Raw genomic sequence first — 21,623 nt, 5'->3', positions numbered from 1 at the left:
GATATAGAGAAAGAAAGTCACAACTAAAGATGTATTATATGCAAAGAGAATTATATGCAAAGGGAAACTGAGACAGATAAGGAAAGATCTTAATGACTGGGTGGCCGAGGATTTACTTTCTGAGTCAGAAGTTAAGTCTCAGACACAGGCTTCCACTGAACGGGATGTTAGATCCAAGCTATCAGCATAAAGTTCAGAGTCACAAGATGCCATTTCATCGGTAAAACAAATTGTAAAAAATATGCGTGCTGGTTTCCAGGGAACAGCAGGGAAGCTTGGTATCTGGCTCTGATCACAGGAGCCAAAAGAGTCCCCCATGAGAAACCGAAAACTTGAAAACCTAGCACTAAGTACAAGTGGGGTTCTGAATGCATGGTGTGTATTTCAGAGAGACACAGAGACACAATAGTGCTAGAAATCCAACCCTCTCTTGTAAGGCCAATCTGAAATCGTTTTGTAAAGATGTTTCCACAACCCAAGGCACCTATGGTCTCCAAAGGAAATAATTCCCACATAAAACAAGCTTATAGTTTAAAAAAAAAATGCAAACCACACAAAGAGATGAGGTACCACAGATAGTCAGATATAACAGAACGACAGAAATAACAGAATGACATGCAAGTGATTTAAAAATAAGTGTTTTAAATGCTCAAAGAAATAAAGAAATAAAAGCCATTAGGCAAAAACAAAACAAAAGAGAACAAAAAAACAAAGATAAAAACAAAAAACAAGAGTGTGGGGGAAAAAACCACGTAGATTTAGGGACAGGAGACAGGAGTTATAGAAATCATAAATACAGTTGTTGAAATAAATAATGTAGATGTTGAAAAGTAGACCAGACACAGCAGAAGAGAGAACTGGAGAATGAGACTCAGGAAGTCATTCAGAATATAGCACTGAGAGAATGAAGAGATGGAAAATATTAAGAGAAGTTAACAGTGGGGAAGACAGAATGAGAAGGTTCAAAATATAAAGACTAGGAATTCTAAAAAGGAAAAAGAAAAAGGATGAAGAAAAGGAATCAGTATTCCCATGATAATAGCTAAGACTTCTAAAATTAATAATGGACACAAATCCTTCTATTGAAACAGCTTCAACAATAAGAAATAATGATAAATCCACACTTACACAGTTTGTAATAAGTTAGCGTAAGTCAAAGAAAAAAAGAAAAATGTAAAATCTGGGGGAGAGAAAATATAGATTACCAAGGAGCAGCAGACTTACGATGGACTTCTTTCTAGCAACATTAAGTGGTGGAGACTGTGGATAATAAGTATACTGAGGAAAGCTATCAGTATCAAATTATCTTCTAGCTAAATTGTCATTAAAAGTGAGGGAGTAACAAAGATCTTTTCAGAATACCAGTACACACGTTTACTGCTCGTAGATCCTTGCTGAAATACATCAACACATTCAAAGAAACTGAACTAGTAATGAAGTAGGATATAGGAAACAATGGTGGGGGAGTATTTAGAAAAGATGGCACAGTAGGATTATCCTTAGCTCACCTTGTCCCACAGACACAGTGATATAACAACTACATCTATGGGACTAACTCTGAAAATGATCTCAAGACTGGAAGAACACACCTTCCGTGGTTAATTGTACAGAAACCACATGGAAAACGATAAGGGGGTAGAGACATAGTTGGGAAGAAAATGCCAAGCAAAACTAACCAAAAATGAGAGAGACACCACAAGCACAGAGAAGTAGGATCAGACCTGACCCCAGGCACCCCAGGCACTAGGGGTCTGCATTGGAAGAAAAGTTCTCTTAAACATCTGGCTTTGAAAACCAACGGGGCTTAATAACCCACAGGAGCTTTTAAAACCAGCAGACTTAACTGTGGGAAAACAAGGCAGTAAAAGGAAACTGAGTCCTCTCAAAGAGCCAGCATACTAAACAACTTGGCTGAGACACAACACAAAGGCAGCAGTATGAAAGGTGTCTGGGGTGTACATTAAGTTTTATTTACTAATCTCAGAACATGTGCTGTCAGGGCAGGAATCTTCAGGAGATTTCTCCAGGAACAAAAGCAGTGGTGGGCACCACTTCTCTTCCCCCAAACACTCCAGATGGCCAGATACTTGCGGGAACCAGCTCTAAAACTCTCCAACTTACTAGCAACACATGCCCCACCTCCGTGTTCACCTGCAGACACCCCCCCCACCCAGCCCACCCACTTCAGCAGGTGTCCCTTCAAAACAGCTCCTGCCTGGCCATACCCTGCATGTGGCCCCAGCAGAACCTAGTATCACTCCAAAGTGACTCCTGCCCTAGGGAAAAGGGGAGATAATCTTCAACACTAGCACACCCATAGTTCAAGCACTGGCTGTTGAGGAAGTGGGCCCTGCTTTTGGGTGAGCCTACAACTGTGGCAGAGAGGCTAATTGCAGACATATAGTCTGAAGGCTGACCCTGCCCACCTAGGAGCCCCCCCCCCACCCCAGCCTCAGGTCTCACAATAGCTCAGGACCAACACTGCCCAGTGTGCTCACAACAGAGAAAACAGGTCATTGAAGCCAGCTGGTCTGAAGGCAATCACAACGCAGACACAGCAGTAAGGTGCACATAGTAAGCCCACAAAGGAGACATCCCTGGAGTGCCTGATTCTGGTAATTAGGAGGAATTGTGCTATAGCACACAATAGGACCTCTTCTATACAAGGCCGTTACTTTTAAGACCAGGAAAGGTAGCTGAACTCCCTAATGCAGAGAAACAAACACAGAGAGTTAGACACAATGAAGAGACAGAGGACTATGTCCCAAATAAAAGAATAGAACAAAATTACAGCAAGAGCTAAATGAAACTGAAATAAACAATATGTCTGATAAAGAATTCAAAGTAATGGTCATAAAGACACTCACTAGACTTAAGAGAGGATAATCTCAATGAGAAGTTCAACAAAGATAGAATAAATATTAAAAAAGAATCAGTCAGAGATGAAGAATTCAATAGCTAAAAAAAAAATACAAAAGAGGGAATCAACAGATTAGAAGATGCAGAAGAACAGACCAGCCATCTGGAAGGCAGAGCGATAGAAACTACCCAAGCTGAACAGCAAAAAGTAAACAAATAGTTAAATAAAGGTTAAGGGAATTCAGGGACATAATCTAACACAGTAACATTCACATTATAGGGATCCTAGGAGAAGAGAGAGAAAAGGAGGCAGAAAACTTATTTGAAGAACTTATAGCTGAAAACTTCCTGAATCTGGAGAAGGAAACAGAAATCCAGATCCAGAAGGCAAAGAGAACCTCTAGTGAAATTAACCCAAGGAGGTTCACACCAAGATACATAATTAAAGTGGCAAAACATACTGATAAAAAGAAAGAATTTTAAGGGCAGCAAGAGAAAAGAGTTACATACAAGAAAAACCCCAAATGGCTATCTGCTGATTTTCTAGCAGAAATTTTGCAGGTCAAAGGGAATGGCATGATATATCAAAGTATTGAGGAGAAAACAACCTGCAACCAAGAACAGTCTACTTAGAAAGACTACTATTCAGAATAGAAAAAAGAAAATATTTCTCAAACAGAAGTTAAAGGGAGTCCATCACCACTAAACCAGATTTATATGAAATACTAAAGGGATTATTTTGAGTGCAAAGAAAAGGCCAAAACTAGAAGAAAATCATTAAAGAAAAAATTTCACAGGTAAAAGCCAACATTTAGTAAAGATAGATTAATCACTGATGAAGCTAATATGGAGGTTAAAACACAAAAGTAGTAAAATCACTTATATCTACAAATATCAGTTGAGAAATACACTAAATAAAAAGCTGTAAAGTAAGATATCAAAAAACACGTAGAGGGAAGTAAAAATTTACTGCTTTTAGAATGTGTTCAAACTTAAGTGACCATCAAATTAAAAAGACTGCTATACACATAAGATGTTACATATGAACCTAATGGGAACCACAAATAAAAAACCTCTAATAAAGACAAAAAAATAAAAAGAAAGGAAGACAAGTGTAATACTAAAGGAGACATCAAACCACAAGGGAAAAGAGCAAGAGAAGAAAAAAGGAACAAAGAATTACACAAAATCATACAAAAAGTAATTAACAAAATGACAGTAAGTAAATACCTATCGACCTTAAATAGACTAAACGCTCCAATCAAAAGACACAGGCTGACTGAATGGATATAGAAACAAATCCACATACACCCACATCCACATACAAATCCACAACAATTCATATACGTGCTGCCTATAAGAGACCCACTTCAGACCTAAAGATACACACAGACTGAAAGTGAAAGTTGGGAAAAACATATACTATTTAAATGAAAGTAAACAAAACAAAATTCAGGGCAGCTATCACTTTTACCAGACAAAACAGACCTTAAAACCAAGACTGTAGCAAAAGACAAAGAAGGGCACCGCATAATGGTAAAGGGATCAATCAACCCAACAAGAAGATATAAAAATTCTAAGTATCTATGCACCCAACATTGGAGCAACTAAATAAATAAAGCAAATATTAACAGACTTAAAGGTAGGAATTGACAGTAATACAGTAATATAGGGGACTTTATTACCCACTCACATCAATGGATAGATCATCCAGACAGAAGACGAACGAGGAAACAGTAGGTTTGAAGCATACCTTCGACCAGATGGACCTAAAAGATGCATACAGACCATTCCTTCTGAAACAGCAGAATACACATTTTCTTCAAGTGCAAGTGCAAAATTCCCCAGGATAGATCAGTTAAGGCCACAAAAGAAGTCTCAGTAAATTTAAAAAAGCTGAAATTATACCAAGGATCTTTTCCAACCACAATATGAAACTAGAAATCAGTTACAAGAAAAAATGTGGGAGGAACACAACTACCTGGAGGCTATACAACATGCTACTAAACAACGAATGAGTCAAACAACACATCAAAGACAAAGTAAATACACGGAGACAAATAAAAATAAGACACCATAGTACAAAATCTTTGGGACGCAGCAGTACAGACCTACCTCAAGAAACAAGAACAATCTCAAATAAACAACCTAACTTTATACCCGAAAGAGCTAGGAAAAAAAACAAAGCACAAAGCTAGTAGAAGGAAGGAAATAATAAAGATGAGAGCAGAAATGAACAAAATTGAGACGAAAAAATTAGAAAAGATCAATGAAACCAGGAGTCAGTTCTTCAAAATGATGAACAAAAGTGATAAACCATAAGCCAAATTCATCAAAAAAACAAGAGAGAGGACTTAAATAAATACAAGCGGAAGTGGAAGAGAAAGAACTGACAGTAATGAAATACAAAGGATTATAATATTATGAACAATTATATGCCAAAAAAATTGGACAACCCAGAAGAAATGGACAAATTCCTATAGATACACCATCTTCCAATACTAAATCAGGAAGAAACACAAAATTTGTATAGATTGATTGCTAGTAATCAGTAATCTAAATTAAATCAGTAATAAAAAAAAAAAAAAAACAACTCCCAACAAGCAAAACTCCAAGATCAAATAGTTTCAGGGTGAATTCTACCAAACACTTAGAATTAATATCTATTCTTCTTTGGGGGTGCCTGGGTGGCTCAGGGGCTGAGTGTCCGACTTCAGCTCGGGTCACGATCTCACAGTTTGTGAGTTCGAGCCCCACGATGGGCTCTGTGCTGACAGCTCAGAGCCTGGAGCCTGCTTCCGATTCTGTGTCTCCCTCTCTCTCTGCTCCTCCCCTGCTCACACGCTGTCTCTCAAAAATAAATAAAAATTAAGAATTAATATCTTTTCTTCTCAAGTTGTTCCAAAAAATAGAAGAGGAAGTGAAACTTCCAAGTTATTTCTATGAGGTCAGCATGACCCTGATACCAAAACAAAACAAAGACACTATATAAAAAAAAGGAAACTACAGGCCAATATTCTTGATAAACACAGATGCCAAAATCTCCAACAAAATACTAGCAAACCAAATTCAACAATACATTTAAAAAGTCAAGATCAGGGGCTCCTGGGTGGTTTGGTCGGTGGGGCGTCCAACTTTGGCTGAGGTCATGATCTCACAGTCTGAGTTTGAGCCCTGCTTTGGGGTCTGTGCTGACAACTTGGAGCCTGGAGCCTGCTTCAGATTCTATGCCTCCCTCTCTCTCTGCCCCTCCCCCAAGCTCACGCTCTGTCTCCCTCTCTCTCAAAAAATAAACAAACATTAAAAAAAATAAAAATCATATAGGATTTGTTCCAGGGATGAAAGTGTGGTTCAAGATTTGCAAATCAATCAGTGTGATAGATCACCTTAATAAGAGAAAGGATAAAAACCTTATGATCATTTCAATAGATGCAAAAAAAAAAAAAGACACTTGAAAAAAATCTATCAATCTATTTATGATACAAAAGTTCAACAAAGTGGGTTTAGAGGAAATACACCTGAACATATAAAAGTCACATAAGACAAATTCACAGTTAACATTATACTCAAAGGTGAAAAGCTGTAAAAGCAGACAGGTAAAAGAAATAAAAGGCAATCCAAATTGGTAAGTAAGAAGTAAAAATGTGACTATTTTCAGATGACAAGATACCACAGACAGAAAACCCTAAATACTCCACCAAAAAACTATTCAAACTGACAAATGATTCAAGAGAGTTGCAAGATACAAAATTAGTATACAGATATCTGTTGCATTTCTATACACTAACAAGTGAAGTAGCAGAAAAAGAATTAACAATTCCATTTACAACTGCACCCAAAAGAATAAAATACCTAGGAATAAACTCAACCAAGGAGGTGAACTTGTACTCTGAAAACTATTAAAACACTGGTGAAAGAGACTGAAAGCTACATAAATAGATATACCATGTTCACGAACTGGCAGAATTAATATTGTTAAAATGTCTGTAATACCCAAGGCAATCTACAGATTCAATGCAATCCCTAACAAAATACCAACAGCATTTTTCATGGAACTAGAACAAATAATAGTATGTATGCATAGTGTATGCATGTCAAATATTTATTGTATGTAAAATATACAAATTATAAAATTTGCATGGAATAACAAAAGACCTCAAATAGCTAAAGAAATCTTGAGAAAAAAAAAGATCCAAGTTGGAGGGATCACAATCCCCAATTTCAAGATATACTACCAACTTTTAAGCAAAACAATATGGTACTGGCACAAAAATAGACACATAGATCAATAGAACAGGATAGAAAGCCCATAAACAAACCCATGCTTATATGGTAAGTTAATTTATGACAAAGGAGGCAAGACTATAAAATGGGGAAGAGACAATCTATTTAGCAAATGGTGCTAGGAAAACTGGACAGTTACGTACAAAATAATGAAACTGGACAACGGTCTCAAGACATACACAAAAATAAACTCAAATGGATTAAAGACCTAAATATGAGACCTGAAACCATAAAACTCTTAGAAGAAAACATGGGCAGTAATACCTTTGACATTGGCCTTAGCAACATATTTATGGGTATGTATCCTTGGGCAAGAGAAACAAAAGCAAAAATAAACCATTGGTACTGCATCAGAATAAAATGCTTTCACACAACAAAGGAAACCATCAACAAAACAAAAGGCAATCTACTGACTGGGAAAAGATATTTGCAAATGATGTATCTGATAAAGGGCTAATACCCAAAGTATGTAGAAAGCTTACACGCCTCAACACTGAAAAAGCAAATAATCTAATTAAAAATGAGCAGAGGACCTGAAAAGGTATTTTTCCAAAGAAGACATACATATGGCCAACAGACACATGAAAAGATGCTCAACATCACTAACCTTCAGGGAAATGCAAGTTAAAACCACAAAGAGATATTACTTTACACATGTCAGAATGGCTAGAGCCAAAAATCCAAGAAGAAATGAGTGTTTGCAAGGATGTAGAGTAAAAGGAGCCCTTATGCACTATTGGTGGAAATGTAAATGGGTACAACTGTGGAAAACAGTATAGAAGTCCCTCAAAAAATTAAAAAAAGAATTACCATTCAATCAAATAATTCTTCTACTAGGTACTTACTCAAGGAAAATGAAAACACTAATTTGAAAAGGTATATGCACCCTTATATTTATTGCAGCATGATTAACAATAACCAAGGTATGGAAGTAACCCAAGTGTCCATCAATAGATGAATGGATAAGGAAGATGTGATATATATACACAATGGAATATTACTTATCCATAAAAAGGAATGCAATCTTGCCATTTGTGACAACATGGATGGACCCAGAAAGTATAATGCTGAACGAAGTAAGTCAAAGACAAAGATAAAATCCATATAATATCACTTACATGTGGAATCTAAAAAACAAATCTACAAATAAATGTACAAACAGAAAATAGACTCTTAAATATAAAGAACAAACTTGTTCTCCAGAGGGGAGGTTGGTGGGGGGGGGGAATGGGTAAATAGGTAAAGGGGATTAAGAGATACAAACTTCCAGTTATAAATAAATAAGTCACAGAGATGACAAGTACAGCACTGGGAAAATAGTAATTTGTAACAACACTGTATGGTAACAGATGGTGACTACACTTACTGTGATGAGTACTGAGTAATGTATAGAATTGTTGAATCACTATGTTGTGTATCTGAAACTAGTAAGACACTGTATGTTAATTATATTTCAATTTTAAAAAGAAATGGTGATCAAATAAATTAATAAAGCTATTGGTAAATCTAAATACAAATGGAATGTAAAAGCAACTAGTTTGTAGAAACTTAAGGTAATATGGAATTAAAAAATATTAAATAATAATATGAAAGAGAGTGGGTGAGGGCTATGAGAATCCTCCTCACATCTTTGTACCCTTTAGGAGCAAAAGAGAGGTTTTGATTAATGTTAGACTTAATCAGATATCAAGATTTAACGACTTCTTCTCTGCTAGAAGGAGACTATGCAAAGAGAAAACTTAAATATTAAAGAAGGCAGAAAAGGAAAAAAACATACATGTAAAAAATGTCATACTATATTTAAAATGTAAAACATGAGGAAAAGTCCAAATAGATCAAGAATCACAATAGAGATAAATTAATTTACTTAAGTAAAAAAGTATCTAGATGTTAAAATCTAGCTAATGTTGCCAAAAGCACCAGGCAAGCCAAAGTTCCTATAGAAACAAATGGAATAAAGAGATGCAAACCAAATACCAACCAAAAGAAAGCTTAGGTAGGTTTATTAATATTAGACCATACTTTAGCACGACTGATCAAGAAAACAAGAGAAGGTACACACATGTGCGCGCGCGCGCACACACACACACACACACACACACACACACACACACACCCTGGATAAGACAGACAACAAATCTAGAGATTTTAGGTTTTCAGAAATCTAAGAAAATGTTATCATAAGCTCACTAATAAACTTGGAAATTCACAGAAAATTGGCAGACTTTTAAATATAAAATTACCACAGCGACTGAAGAAGTACAAAGGCTGACAGGCCAATAAAACATCAATGAGCTTGAACCAAAAGTATACACACTCACTCTCTCTTATTTATCTTCACACTCAATCCACTCCTCTCTTTTTCCTCCACCAAATAGTTTCATGGGCAAGTTTGAATGAATAGTTTCAGGGCATAGAAAAAGAGAAAAGTGGGGGGCGCCCGGGTGGCTCAGTTGATTAGGCGACTGACTTCGGCTCAGGTCATGATCTGGCAGTTTGTGGGTTTGGTTCCTGCGTCGGGCTCTGTGCTGACAGTTCAGAGCCTGGAGCCTGCTCCCGATTCTGCGTCTCCCCCTCACTCTACCCGTCCCCTGCTCGCACTCTGTGTCTGTCTCTCAATAATAAATAAATGTTAAAAAAAATTTTTTAAGAGAAAGAGAAAAGTTACCCTACTCATTTGAAGAGGGCACCATGATTTTGATATGAAAACCAGACTATGATCAAAATAACAAATATAGCCCCCATCTCACTTAAGAGATTTTAGCCCAAACTCACTAAATAAAATACCAGGAAAAATGAGTTAATCAGTATTAAAATTAACTCAAGAACAACTAAAATTTATTCCAAGATGTCAAAGATGGATCAACATCAGAAAATCTACCACTGCAATTAATTACCTTGAAGAAATAAAAGAAACCAGAGTATTTTAATAGGTGCAAGAAAAAAAATTCCACACAAACTCTCTTAACTAGATTAATCTCCAACAAATATACTAAATGGTGAAGTGTAACAGTTGAGATCAATTCTACTGGAAACTCCTGCAATAGAAAAAAAGAGAAACTCATAGAAAACTAGACAAAAGGACATTGCAGACATCACAGAAGAGAAATACTGAACAGCTTATAACAATAAATGCACAGCCACATAGTAAACAGGGAAATGGAAGGAAGGCAATGAAGATTAGTTAACACCCACCATTTTAAGCAAGAATCCCAAAGTTTGAGAATAATATCTCATTTGGCAAGAATATGGAGAAACTGGAATTTTATATTAGTGTGAGAGTATAAAGTGGCACGACCATTTTGGAATATAAAACTGAAGTTGTTTACTTTTGTTTAGAAATTTTATTTCTAAGTAACTTAGGGAAACCTGGTTATATTCACCTGGAAATATATGACATGATTACTGCAGCATCATTTGAAAGGGTGAACATTCGAAACAATTGGAATGTCCCTCCATAAGGGAACACATGAACAAACTGTGATATGTTCATATGATGGAGTAGCTATAATGTGCAAATGATACTGAATAAACTAGACTCATATGCATCAACATAGGTAGAATAGGAAAATACAGCTTCAAAAAAAAAATCATGTTGCAGAATGGTAAGATGCCATCCGTACAAAAATGTAAAATACTGTATCTTCAACAAATACGAATTTGTTCAAGTGTAAGACATACACTAAATGGGGCGTCTGGGTGGCTCAGTTGGTTAAGCCCTGACTTCGGCTCAGGTCACGATCTTGAGGTTAGTGAGTTTGAGACCTACACTGGGCTCTGTGCTGACAGCTCAGAGCCTGGAGCCTGTTTCAGATTCTGTGTCACCCAATCTCTCTGTCCCTCCCCCACTCATGCTCTGTCTCTCTCAAAAACAATTTAAAAAGTGCAATATTCCTTACCCTGAGTCAAAGTTAAAAAAGAAAAAAAAGACATACACTAAATGGATACACTCCTGTATCCACAGTATCCCTGCCTCTGGGAGGGAGAAAAAGGAGACCGAGGAGTGAAATGAAGGGGACTTGTGCTGTATCTGTAACAAATGGAAAACCACTATTTCACTAAATGTGGACAGGAGAGGGAGGAGAAAGAATCACCCATGATATTCCCACCTTAACACAAGTGAGGTCTTAGTATTTTGGTATTCTTCCTAATTTTTTCCATTTATAGGTGTATTAGTATACCTGTTGCTACAGACAATGAAGAGGTTGGAATTCTCTCTTTTCTTGTTCCTCCTTCCCTATTATTTGAATTTTTTTTTCAACGTTTATTTATTTTTGGGACAGAGAGAGACAGAGCATGAACGGGGGAGGGGCAGAGAGAGAGGGAGACACAGAGTCGGAAACAGGCTCCAGGCTCTGAGCCATCAGCCCAGAGCCCGACGCGGGGCTCGAACTCACGGACCGCGAGATCGTGACCTGGCTGAAGTCGGACGTTTAACCGACTGCGCCACCCAGGCGCCCCAGCCTTCCCTATTATTTGTATTGCAAGCACATTCCACCCAATTGTTTTCCCTCATTTGACCAGCTTGAGTATTTTCAGGGTTTTTTTTTAAGTCATATTCTCTAAAGATGTATGAACAGTTCACTTTGCTGAAAAGGAAAAATTATGAACTCTAATGCATCAGTAATTTCTCCCCTATTTTGTTCCCCTCCCCTATCATAAAGTAATTGAGAGAAACTTTCTTAAATTATAGACTATGCCATGTATCTCATGCTCCAATGACCTAACAATCTCATCAGGTCTATGGTAAATTAACTTTATTAATAAGAAACAATTTGTGGAAAAATTGAAAGAAGAGTTCTAATCAATTTCTTGGACTACTTTTGTCAGAAATGAATAAATATCTGACTTTAGATGATCAAAAAGAATTTCAACTGAATATTTTTTAAAAAGTGTCTTTCAGATAAATTGTCTTTACAGAGAGGCAGTCTCAGTATTAATGTTAAAAATGAAAAAAGATATTGTAGATGTATTTAAACCTCTTTTTTTTGCTACCTGAGAATATCTTTTTATCCTTTTCCTGGTCCATTAAAACGAGATCTGAAATCTGCCTTGATTTAATATAGTGTGGGTCAATATAAAGGATAGCAGGGAAGAAATAAGTGTATGATTTAAAAAAATCTACGCGTCAAGTTTTTTGTTTCCACATTTATTAAAATAACTGTCTATAGTCTGTCTCCAGGACTGTAGACATCATTGGGAGACAAACACAGATTTATAGACAAACTTGGAGCTTGGGGTCAGACAGATATAAACTCGAATCCTAACTCTTCTACTTTCTAATTATAAAGTACTGAATAAATACCTTAGTCTCAGTTTCCTACTCCTTAAAATAGTAATAACAAAATCTAATTTAAAGGTGTATTGTGGATATTGAATGAAATATTTGCTCTCTGTACATAAGCATTCCACTCAAGTGTGCTAGTAATATTACTGTATTGGAGGACAGAAGTTATAATATTAAAAAAAAAAAGTTTGACATACATCTAAGGGGCGACTGTGATCCCTTCCAGAGACCTTGGGGGAGTAGGTGCTATCTTCACACTCTCCCTCTGCTGTGCTCCAGCTCTCAGAGGGGAGCTCTTACACTTATCTGGTGCCCTGGTTTTTAGTCTACTGCCATGGTTTTTGTGGCTGCTATGCAGAAGATGCCCCTCGACCACCTGATTCTGATGGCCAGGGGGCCTGTGTTCCTGTGTTCCATAAGTCTGTAATAATAAAGAGACAGTCCTTGGCAGGCTGCCACCCCTAGGTCAATGCATAAATATCAGGCTGAAACACAAGAGCAGTCATTCTGTGAAAGAGGCCCATTTGCTTATCCTGGGGTTTTGGCCTGAGGGCCAGGCTTCAGGTGTAGTACACATCTAGAGGCCTATGGAGGGGCTCTCAGGGAATATAAACCAGTGGCCACGATCTTTATACAAGTCTACTTCTGCCTCACTACAACTCCCAGGCAACTCCTGGAAAGGAGCTTATACATTTGTCTGCAAGCCTGATTGTTCTGTTACCCAAGGGACGCCTTCAGATTGCCCAGCTCTGGTAGCCAGTGAGGCTTATGTTTGTAGACACACAAGACAGTGTATATTTGAGGACTCTAAAAGCTGCTGTCAGAGGGTCTGGCTCCTAATCAGTGTGAAGCTGGGTGCTGACTGAAGTCCTCTCTTTGGCACACTGGCAGGTCTTAGCATACCCTCAACTCCTGGGAGCTATTACAAATATAATAGGCTGGGGCGCCTGGGTGGCGCAGTCGGTTAAGCGTCCGACTTCAGCCAGGTCACGATCTCGCGGTCCGTGAGTTCGAGCCCCGCGTCAGGCTCTGGGCTGATGGCTCGGAGCCTGGAGCCTGTTTCCGATTCTGTGTCTCCCTCTCTCTCTGCCCCTCCCCCGTTCATGCTCTGTCTCTCTGTCCCAAAAAGAAATAAAAAAAAAAAATTAAAAAAAAAAAATTAAAAAAAAAAATATAATAGGCTGCTTAGATGATCAAAAAGGTTTGAGATAACACCAAGAGCTAGGGAAAGACTGAATGATAAGCTTTACCTCCTACATGAGACCACTCCTTCAAGAGTGGACGGGTGGCTATTTCATCTATTGTAAAGAAACCAAAAAAGAGAGACAAACAAAATGAAGAAACAGAGGAATATGTTACAAACAAACAAACAAAAAACCCCACAAGATAAACACACACACACACACATTAACGAAATGGAGATAAGCAATTTACCTGATAAAGAATTCAAAGTAATGGTCATAAAGATGCTTACCGAACATGGTAGAAGAATGCATGAACGCAGTAAGAATTTCAATGAAGAGAAAATATAAGAAGTACCAAATCAAAGTTACAAAGCTGAAGAATACAATAACTGAGCTGAAAAATACAGTAAAGTCATTCAACAGCAGAATAGATGAAGCAGGGGAAAGGATCCGCGAATTCCAAGAATGGGCAGTGGAACTCATCAATCAGAGCAGTAAGAAGAAAACAGAATGGGGGCGCCTGGGTGGCGCAGTCGGTTAAGCGTCCGACTTCAGCCAGGTCACGATCTCGCGGTCCGTGAGTTCGAGCCCCGCGTCGGGCTCTGGGCTGATGGCTCGGAGCCTGGAGCCTGTTTCCGATTCTGTGTCTCCCTCTCTCTCTGCCCCTCCCCCGTTCATGCTCTGTCTCTCTCTGTCCCAAAAATAAATAAAAACGTTGAAAAAAAAAATTAAAAAAAAAAAAAAAAAAGAAAACAGAATGAAAAAAAAAATGAAGATAGTTCAAAGGACTTCTAGGACAACATCAAGCAGAGTAACATTCACATTATAGGGTTCCCAGAAGGAGAAGAGAGAGAAAGGATAAGAAATAATTACTGAAAATTTCCCTAACCTGGAAGAAAAAAACCAAAAAACAAAAAAAACACAAAAAAAACACAATAACACATGTAGACCTAAGAAGACCAAAGAGTTCCAAATGAAATAAACCCAAAAAGACTCACACCAAGACACATTATAATCAATATATCAAAATTAAAGATAATGTTGAAAGCAGCAAGAAAAAAAAAAAACTTGTTACATACAAGAGAACACAGATAAAACTAACAGATTTTATCAGTAGAAACTTTGCAGGCCAGAAGGGAATGGCATGATTTATTCAAAGTGCTGGAAGAAAAACAACTTTAACAAGAATATTCCACCTGGCCAAACTAATGTTTAGAACTGAAAGACAGAGTTTTCCAAACAAGCAAAAGTTAAGGAGTTCATCACTACCTAACCAACCTTACAAAAAATGTTAAAGGAATTTCATTATGCTGAAAACAAAGGGCACTAATTAGTAACAAGAAAATGTATGAAAATATCGGCAAAGGTTAAGTATATGGTAAAGGTAAATATATAATGAGGTAGTGGATTTATATCTATATTTCTATCATTTATAAAACTAGTATGAATGTTAAAAACAACAGTAGTAGTAATAACTATAACTACAATAATCAGTTAAGAAATACACAACATAAAAAGATGTAAAATGCAGGGCGCCTGGGTGGCTCAGTCGGTTAAGCGTCCGACTTCGGCTCAGGTCATGATCTCACGGTCCGTGAGTTCAAGCCCCGCGTCAGGCTCTGTGCTGACAGCTCAGAGCCTGGAGCCTGTTTCAGTCTGTGTCTCCCTCTCTCTCTGACCCTCCCCCGTTCATGCTCTGTCTCTCCCTGTCTCAAAAATAAATAAAATGTTAAAAAAATTAAAAAAAAAAGATGCAAAATGTGACATCAAAGATAATAAAACACGGGGATAGATTCGTGTTTGAATTTAAGTTATCAACTTCAGGGGCGCCTGGGTGGTGCAGTTGGTTAAGCGTCCGACTTCAGCCAGGTCACGATCTCGCGGTCCGTGGGTTTGAGCCCCGCGTCGGGCTCTGGGCTGATGGCTCAGAGCCTGGAGCCTGTTTCTGATTCTGTGTCTCCCTCTCTCTCTGCCCCTCGCCCGTTCATGCTCTGTCTCTCTCTGTCCCAAAAATAAATAAACGTTGAAAAAAAAAATTTAAGTTATCAACTTCAGATAGACTGCTATAAGTATAAATTGTTATTTGTAAGCTTCATGGTAACCACAAAGCAAAAACCTATAGTATATACACAAAAGATAATGAGGAAGAAATCTAAGCGTGCTACTAAAGAAAGTCATCAAACCACAAAGGGAGAGACAAAGAGGAGAATAAAGGGACACAGAGAGACTATAAAACACTCAGAAAACAATTAACAAAATGGCAATAAATACATACTTATAAAAAATTACTTAAATGTAAATCAGCTAATTTTTCCAATTAAAAGACACAGAGTAAATGAATGAAAATAAAAAAACAAAACAAGACCCACCTATATGCTACCTACAAGAGACTCATCTTCAGATTTAAGGAAACACAGATTGAAGGGTTGAAAAACGGAGGTTCCACAGAAGTCCTCATTATGTTAACTATCTGTGGTGACAGATGTTAATGAGACTTACTGTGATCACTTTATAACATATACAAATATCAAATCCTTAAGATGTACACCTGAAACTGATAGAATGTTATATGTCGATTATACCCAACTAAAAAAGTTTTCTTGAGGTTGGCATTTTCTTTTTATTGAAAGTTCTTTTTATTGCTGGCATAGCATCAACTTTCTATCTTTTCTTTTTTACAGAAAACCTCTAGTAATTTAAATATATAATAAAACATTGTTTCTAAATGAGATCTTCAACATTATGTAAGTTCAAGAAGAAGCAAGTCCTGTAAATGCAGGGCTAGTGTTACAGATGATTTACAAAGGAAATGTTCTTTCTTTTCTTTTTTTTTCTTTTAGTGTTTTCTTTTTATATTTGAGAGAAAGAGAGTGTGAGCAGGGGAGGGGCATAGAGAGAGGGGGACAGAGGATCTGAAGCGGGCTCTGTGCTGACAGCAGTGAGCCCATAGTGGAGCTCAAACTCACAAACCGCAAGATCATGACCTGAGCTGAAGTCAGATGCTCAACCAACTGAGCCAAAAAGAAATTTTCTAACTGTCCTTGGACCTTTGGAATTCTGTCTTCAAAATCAAGTTTGAATAGTTTGAGTCACGGACTTGGGACCTCCTGTAATGGTTGTTTCTACTTGCCGTGTCTACCCCTCGATGACACCTCTCTTTTGGACAATAATGTAGTCAACCTCTGTATGAGGCTGTACATTCTAGAGAATTGGCTCACAGAGCTCATTCGACCTGCTCACTTGGTCCAACAGTGACACTGTCCATGGTATTAGCTACAGTTTGTTGAGGTTTGCCATGTGGTAGGCACTGTGCTTAGGTTCGTCATATTCATCTCTCGCTGGCTGTGTGGATGCGAGCAGTCACTTACGACCTCAGAGCTTTAATTCCTTCAGAGGCTCACTGAGGAAGGCTACACGAGGGGAAGTTGAAAATTTTTACAGTAAGGTGGCTTTGGAAAATCTAAAGCGGAGCTTCCATTAGGTAGAAAGACTGAGACTTGAACAGCAAAACCTGTTAGCTCTACTTCGGTATTTAATTAGGGAGGTAGGTCTAAGTTGAAAGCCAACCTTTCACTTCTTATCTCAGTGGGACACCCGTTTTGGAGAGAACAGGAGTAGCTTAGCCAGGAGTCACTCTGTGTGACATTGCACAGGTTCCTGGTGACAAGGGAGCCCAGGCCATCTGATCTCTCAATTATCCAAAGTCCCAAACTGGGCAAATTCCATTTCCAACAAATACTTTTTGTAAGACTACTCTCCCCATAGGGCTTCACCTTAAGAAATCCCCCTCTCGAGGGGCACCCGGGTGGCGCAGTCGGTTAAGCATCTGACTCTTGATTTCAGCTCAGGTCACGATCTCATGGTTGTGAGACTGAGCTCTGCATCGGGCTCCACGCTGAGTGTGGAGCCTGCTTAAGATTCTCTCTCTGTTCCTCTCCTGCTCTTTCTCTCTCTCTCTAAAATAGAAATCAATCGATCAATCCTCTTGAGTGAAGGGATTGGTGAGGAGACATTAAAAAAAGACTAGGACTTAAATGCTATTTACCATGGATCTCAAAAAGCATTTATGCCAGGTTCACAAAAATACACGATACATTTTCAAGGATGATTTCTTCCACAAGCTATTAAATTTCTGTCTTCTACCTATTACTGCTGAAGAGGAACCACCAACCAAGCCGCTGAGCATCATGGTTTGAAGACGACACAGGCTTTGGAAACACAGATATGGGGTGAAACGCGAGCTTTCCCTGGCTGTGACCCTGAGCGGGTATTTGGGCCTGAGTGTCTTCTTCCTGTAGTCCTGTTTTTCAGGAGAACGAGAGGATGTCAATTCCTCTGTCTGGGGTGGCGCTCGGCACAGAGGGTTTGCTACCCCTGCTACTGCCACCTCCACTTTTCCTGCCCCTTCTACTTCTTCCACGAGCCCACGTTCTCGCCACCCGCACTTCAACTTCTACCACCTCGGCCACTAGTTCTTCCACTTCTTCCGTTTTATTTATTTTTTCTTTCAACGTTTATTTATTTTTGGGACAGAAAGAGACAGAGCATGAACGGGGGAGGGGCAGAGAGAGAGGGAGACACAGAATCGGAAACAGGCTCCAGGCTCCGAGCCATCAGCCCAGAGCCTGACGCGGGGCTCGAACTCACGGACCGCGAGATCGTGACCTGGCTGAAGTCGGACGCTTAACCGACTGCGCCACCCAGGTGCCCCTCACTTCTTCCATTTTAACACACAGGTTTGTGCATATATATCTCTAGATGCGATACATATGGTTTAAATGTCTGCATAGGTATGTGTGTCTATATACATATGTTCATACACACACACACACACGTGCATGGGGAGGTGTGTAAGCCCAACCTTACCAGCACATTTCATAACCTTACTAATTCGCCTTTGATCTCAACAACAACTCTAGCAAATACAACGTCCCTAACATCACTCAGCGCTGGGCACTAGATATTTCTGTGTTTTCCACCAACGGGTGTATAACCCAATTCTTCCTATAAAGGGCCACCAAACTATGATGACTGATGGTTAATTCTCTGCGTTAACTGGATTGGCCACCAGTTGGGCAAATGAAGCGTTCTTTCTGGGAGCGTCCGTGAGGCTATTTCTGGATGAGATCACCATTTGAATCCATGGAGTCGGTACCACAGATTACCCTCCCTCCTGTGAGGAGACATCATTTAATGCACTGAGGGTCTGAATAGGACAAAAGGTGGAGCAAGGAGGAATTCACCACCTTTTTTTCTCCTGCTGTGTTGATTGAGCTGGGACATCTCATTTCATCTTTTCCTGCCCTTGGACTGGGATTTTTACTACCAGCTCTCCTGGCTCTCAACCACAACACTGTAGTCGCAACCACAACACTGGCCAGGAGTCCTGGGTCTCTAGCCCACAGATGGCACATCACGGGACTTCTCAGCTTCCATTACCAGTGTGCGAACAAGTTGCTCATTACCAATCACTAAATATTATGTACACATTGATATTTATGCACATAATGTACCTATGTGCCAGATATTATGTGCCTCATTCTTTTAAGTTTATTTGAGAGAGGCAGAGACAGCACGAGAGGGAGAGGGGCAGAGAGAGGGAGAGAGAGGCCCCCAAGCAGGTTCCGTGCTGTCAGCGCAGAGCCTGATGTGGGGCTTGAACACATGAACCGTGAGATCATGATCTAAGCCAAAATCAAGAGTCAGACACTTAACTGACTGAGCCACCCAGGTGCCCCAATGTGCATAATTCTAATATAGAATACACAAATATTCTGTAACTCCCGCTGGTCCTGTTTCTTCGGAGAACCCTGATACAATGACCAAGTAAATGCTATTGAAGTGCTGTATAACCTCATACAATATGCCATGGGAGCCAGGCATAGTCCCTAGTTCACTGCTCTTTTCCTCTGGACTACAGGTCACTCTAGAATCAAGGAGAAATTGAAAAATGAGAATAATGAAGCATAGCACGATGGTGAAGGTCAAGGAGCTTATGAGTGGGTTTGGAGAATATTTTTCAAAACTTTGTAGGCCGATCCAACAGTTTCACAGATTAATTCTTCTCCGCGTCATTTCTATGGGGGAAAATGTGTTGGAGTATCACTGTACTTTTCCATGCCTGACATTATCACCCATAAAATAAGAACAGTATTCTATTACTTAACCTATGCTTTGAGGTGACGGTGCAATCGATGAAACCATTGCGAACTTGGGCATGGCTTTCTGAAAGCACGTTGCCTTCCAATGCCACCGCTAAAGCAGGTTCTTCCGTAACCAGCAGCAACTTCTGTAGCGTGAAACAAAATGACCTGAAGCCCTCATTTTCATCAGCAAGGGCAACTTTTAAGGTATCTGCATTTCAAATTTCAGGGTGTCCCTTTCAGGTGGCCGGAACTTCCAACCCCAGCTGTTTTACAAAAAGCGAGAGTGGGCCATCCCCAGAGCTAGAGGCAGGCTTTCGGTAGCAACCCAGTTTCCCGACTCCAGCCCGTCGGCGGCACTAGACCCTGTTACAGAGCCCCCTCCTACCAACAAACAACAAATAGCTGCGATTTATCAAGTGTTTACAACATTGCCGGGCACTCTGCAGAATTACAGATATTCATCTCAATCTTCGCAGCCACCCTAAGAGGGAGGATTTATTGATTTCACCATCTCCCATGTGAGGAAATGGGAGGCCCAGAGATATTAAATTACTTTTCCAAGATCACACAGCTTGTGCGTGGGGCTCAAAATAGGAATCTGAGGTTATCCGACCCAAAGTCTGTGCTCGTAACCCTTCACAGCATACTCCCTGGATCTTCTGATTTTCAAGTACTGCAAAAGCACTCAATTTAAACAGACTTCAATTACGCGGCTGATGAGAAGTAGCAGATCTTCTTCCTGCTTTCAAATAATTTATAATTTAGACAGGAAGGTGAAAAACGCCCAGGAGTCTGGAAAACAACAAAAGTAGACTGTATATGATGAGTCTCAAAACGAACACCCTCTAAGTCCATTCTACGATTGAGCCAACATCTGCCCAACTATTGCGTGCCGCACTGTGCCACACACACCCAGCCACCATACGTTCTAAAATGTCGGATTACCTGTGGTTCCTGCACACACAAGGACACTTCCTGCCTCAGTGTTTCTGCATATGTGGTCCTTCTGCTTGCCATATCCTTACCCCCAATGGCCGCTTCACAAACTCTGACTTATTCTTTAAAATATGAATTGTCGGGGTGCCTGGGTGGCTCAGTTGGTTGAGCGTCCGACTTCGGCTCAGGTCACGATCTCACGGTCTGTGAGTTCAAGCCCCGCATCAGGCTCTGTGCTGACCGCTCAGAGCCTGGAGCCTGTTGCGGATTCTGTGTCTCCCTCTCTCTGACCCTCCCCCGTTCATGCTCTGTCTCTCTCTGTCTCAAAAATAAATAAATGTTAAAAAAATGATTAAAATATGAATTGTCATGTCTCTGTTCCTTCTGCCACCTATTCTCCACAAAGTGGTTGGTATGATCTTCTAAAAAGAGGATTGGAACCTTATCACAGACCTGCTTAAGACTTCTGAGGCTTCCTGTGACTCTTAATGAAAAACAGCGACAACGACAAACCATCAGCCGCCTCCCCTTTATGATCTCACTTCCAGCAACTTCTCCAACCTCCTGTTCAACCACTCTCCTGCTCTCCCATGACACTCTTAAGCACGCTGGCCTCCTTTTTGTTGTCCAAGGACGTCACGCTCTCCCCCAACTCAAGGGCTTTGCAAATGCCGTTCCTGCCACCTGGAATGCCTCTGTACGGCCAGCTCTTTCTCAAGTGTCAGGTCTCCCCTTACACATTGCCTTCAACAAAGTCCTTCTCCTTCCTTTTCCAAATAACCCTCTTCCCCCCATTTCTGTCTACACAACCTTCGGCTGTATACAATTCTCAGTAGTTGTCCTAATCTTTAAGTCATTTCATTACTTTTGTAAGTTTAATTTTTTTCTCTTTTGCTCTGTGATTGTATGTATCACTCACTGCTGGGT

The 21,623-nt window shown here is 39.5% G+C and overlaps 1 protein-coding gene across 1 annotated transcript in view; it reads right to left on the bottom strand.

The window, feature by feature from the left end:
• FYB2 (FYN binding protein 2) overlaps positions 1-21,623 on the bottom strand; it is a 129,623-nt gene that overhangs the window by 56,612 nt on the left and 51,388 nt on the right. The gene's annotated exons all lie outside the window — the stretch shown is intronic.

This window comes from Lynx rufus, unplaced genomic scaffold (genome assembly GCF_022079265.1).
Source record: "Lynx rufus isolate CCGP_SWC_20201006 ecotype Redwood Valley unplaced genomic scaffold, mLynRuf1.p SCAF_2, whole genome shotgun sequence".
In the NCBI taxonomy this organism is placed as follows: Eukaryota; Metazoa; Chordata; class Mammalia; order Carnivora; family Felidae; genus Lynx; species Lynx rufus.
The sequence above is the reverse complement of the archived record's forward strand: the minus strand, read 5'-3'. Positions and strand labels throughout refer to the sequence as shown.